The following is a 3575-nucleotide window of genomic DNA, read 5'->3' on the forward strand; positions in this document are numbered from 1 at the left end:
CGAGGGGGGGGGGGGCGGCCGGAGGCTTTTTCGCCTGGGGCGGCGAAAAAGCCAGAGCCGGCCCTGCCAGTGAATACTCCACCCTTGCACCCTACAGACTGCCCCTACAAGACACAGAGCCGGCCCAGCTCACTGGGAAGAGAAGGATGCACCTTCCCAAAGGATAGTGCAGACAGCACATTTCTCCTGCATGCTGGAGAATGTAGGAAGGTCCAAGGACACAACCCCTTCCCCAAGCTGTCCCACAGATAGTGCACGTCTACACACATCCCTCCTGTGGCCCTGTGCCCAAACAACACAGCTAGTCTAGTTGTACTGCATATCATTTTAAAATATTTTCCCTGGTTGGGTTTGAGACAGCAACTCGCCTCCAATTATTGTATATAATTAATGTATTTAACATGCCCATTTCTAAAACACGCTTTTTGCAATTCTGTTAAATCCTCGCTCTGTTTGAGAGCAACTGCCACCAACAGATACAAATGACTGATCTGTTTTTCAGTGACACATCAAACAATGCAGGGTAGCTGTTTCCCCCTCCCCCCAATCCAGAATTTGAAATGTCTGGGTGCATATTTAGGTAGCCTTCCACCAGCGCTGTGCCCTCTGGTCTATTTAAAATCCACGGAAGTATCTTACAGAAATATTTTAAGCCCATACGCATCTTCTCTGGAGAGATGCATTCTAAAGCCATACTCTCTCACGGACTGGGATCCTCTGTAGTTCTGAATTATCACTGACAAAAGATAAAGGTCCCAAAGAAATGCCATTTTGCTTCGCCTCACTGGGAGCAGCTCAGTGCTGTTACACAAGACTGTATTTTCAGTTTCCTGTTCCCCCTGACATCTTTACTCCTCGTCTTTTCATGAATGATGCGCTCACTGGTAGCCTGGGCAGCTTTAACAATGCTGTCCTTATTTCCCACTCCCCAACCCTGCAATGCAAATGCCATAAACAGTCAAACAGAACTGTTATGTGTTGGCTCAGTAATGCTAGAGCCCTTTAATTTAAGCTCTAGTGTTACCTAAGAAGGAGAGAGGCACCTTTGCAAAAATTCATATAGATTCTAATCACTAGAAGAGCAAATAAAATAAACTCATTGAAGGTATAAGTAGATCAAGCAGCTAATTAAGGAAATAAGTGATAACTTAATCAAGATCATTAGAGAAATCAGCATGTTGCTGCGATTACTTAAATGGTAATGTAACAAAAATACTCTTGCGTAACCAGAGCTTTGAACGACTCAGGGAGGCCTGCTCTGGCAATAGGCAGCGAAGCACAGAAAGATTGCCCTGTAACAGTACTTTCTTGTTTTACACCAAAAGCTGTGTCCCATCTGAGGCGGATTCAGGAAAATACTCAAATCCCCTGGTAATTCCCTGCAGACAGAACATTTAATCATCTCCAAGCCTTCACCACAAAAATCCAAAGTAAATGATTCACACTTTGAGAGGAATTTGCCTTGAGAACAAGAATAGTCTTCTGCTCCAGTATGGATCAACTATTTGTTAGTGCACAAATATTTTATGTCCCTTTCTCTCAACAGACATAAAGTCAAGTAAGCCTGGCCATAGCTTTTCTCTTTTACCTTTCTTACGTCAGCCAACTGCTCCTCCGATTGGGATTATGTGCAGTTCTGTGGGTATAGGCTATGCCCTGACTCAATAGATACATAATATTGGATCATTTTTATTTTTTTTTTTATCCCCACTAAGGGGCAGTTTGTAATATGATGAACAGAATTAGAAACATACAAGGTTTTCACTGCTCCAGCTCACTTGACACCTTCAGTTGCCTAGCACTATGTTCTCAAGTTTTTGCAACTGATTATTTTAAGAATTGTCCTAATCCACTCCCTCCCAAGTGGATATTTGCTCTGTCTGTATACACAGATCACTAGTCTGCCTCTCCAATTACTCCGCCAGTTGCGCAGATAAACACATCTGCTTGAAGAAAGCAGGAATCCCAAAGCATACAAATGATTTAAACTGGCTAAACGAATGCAAATAGAGGAGGATGTTAAACATATCTATAGCAGCAAATAGCCAAAGTAACTTAATGCAGACCAGCATTCTGTAGACGGGCGTGCTAGTTTGTATTTGCAAGAAGTATCTTTTTTTCACCCAAACGTCTCATTTATGACTAACCAGTGAACATGTGAAATGTGACTTGCTAGTTGCTTAATTGCAAAAGTATTCAAAAGCCATTAAGTTAAGTAAGTTTCATTAGATACTTAAAAATCTTTGTTTTACTTGAAAGAAAAAAAAGTGCTTTACTTTGCATGAGAGAAAGTCTACATTCCCTTTAGAATTCATGCTAATATTTTTAATATAAAAATTCAACATCCAAGAGTTAAAAATAACATTTTAGCCTGTATTAAACACAGCTGTCAAAAGGTTCAAGATTTGCATTTTGTCATTCCACACAAATCCCCACAGCAGCTGAGATGACATACGCTACATTTTGAAACTAAGAGCTAAAGATAAGCTTCAGACTCCCACAGTGTTTTACATTTTAGACTCTTAATGCACTAAAAAACTACAAGTGGTCTGGAAGTTGGTAAGAGAAGCTGTGCAAAGCCACGGTTCTGTCAGTTTTACAACTTGCCAAGGTAAAAAAAACAAAACAAAGCAAAACAAAACCCCACTTGAAGTATAGATATTAATATTAGAAAATCAAGTCTCTGAACCGTAATTTAGCAGCAGTAATTAAATGAGACCAAAATTCTCTACAACATTTGAGCTAGTTAGCTCAGTTTTCCTGCCTAATTGCAAAAGCAACCCTGAGTTTACAGCTGGATACAGAATATTACAACTGAAAACAACTTTCCAAGTGTAAATATTAGTCTCAGATTAAATGCCTTATGCTTTCCTATGTTACAAACTGAACACGATTACTTACCCCGACTAAACAGGCATTTATTTCGCGTGCACAAAAACCACTGCGTCAGTGGGAAGGAGAAAGGAAAGAGAGAAAGATGGAGAGAAAAAAAGAGAGACGTCTCTTCAATGTCTTCCTAATGAGAAAAGTGTGGTGGCTGAAGCAAAGAGCAAAATGCTTACTGAGGCCCTCTGGGGTACTCAGCGAGAGGTGGAGAAGCATTCTTACACAGCCTGACTAAAACACTGCCATTTGGAGTGGCTTTGCTGTTCAAGAAGGCTGTTTGTAGCTGCGAGTCAGTTAGGTCATTTGGGGAGTTAAAGCACTCAGGCTGTTTCCAGTGACGCCCACCGAAGTTTTAGCTTATTGGCGAAAATCAGGAGGCATAACCCAACCCTGTCCCTCTAACCAAATTCCGATCTCAGGAGCCAGCATCCCTTACAGCTTTAACTAACAGAGCTAAGGAAAAGTTACTTTGCCCAACGCAGCTCATGGCTGTACGTCAGTAGAAAAAGGTTTATAAGCAGCACGTAGTTCTAAAAGTAATAACGAGTCTCACAGTTAACTATCATGCCATAAAAGACGCCGGGCAAATAACCCGAATACTGTTCACGTGTGTTCTTTTCGATAGAACCTAGCTGTAAAAGAGGCTCAATTCTTTTCACTGCATACAGATCTACATGCTTGATCACGGT

The 3575-nt window shown here is 41.2% G+C and overlaps 1 protein-coding gene across 1 annotated transcript in view; it reads right to left on the minus strand.

Annotated features, from left to right (window-relative positions):
• Positions 1-3142, minus strand: part of PRICKLE2 (prickle planar cell polarity protein 2) — a 105143-nt gene extending 102001 nt beyond the window's left edge. The window contains exon 1 of the mRNA XM_024192707.1: positions 2902-3142. The gene's annotated coding sequence lies outside the window, so the exon portion shown is untranslated. The remainder of the gene's footprint in view (positions 1-2901) is intronic.
• Between the last annotated feature and the right edge of the window lie 433 nt (positions 3143-3575).

The sequence above is a fragment of the Terrapene carolina genome, unplaced genomic scaffold (assembly GCF_002925995.2).
Source record: "Terrapene carolina triunguis isolate 2854851 unplaced genomic scaffold, T_m_triunguis-2.0 Scaffold89, whole genome shotgun sequence".
NCBI lineage: Eukaryota > Metazoa > Chordata > Testudines > Emydidae > Terrapene > Terrapene triunguis.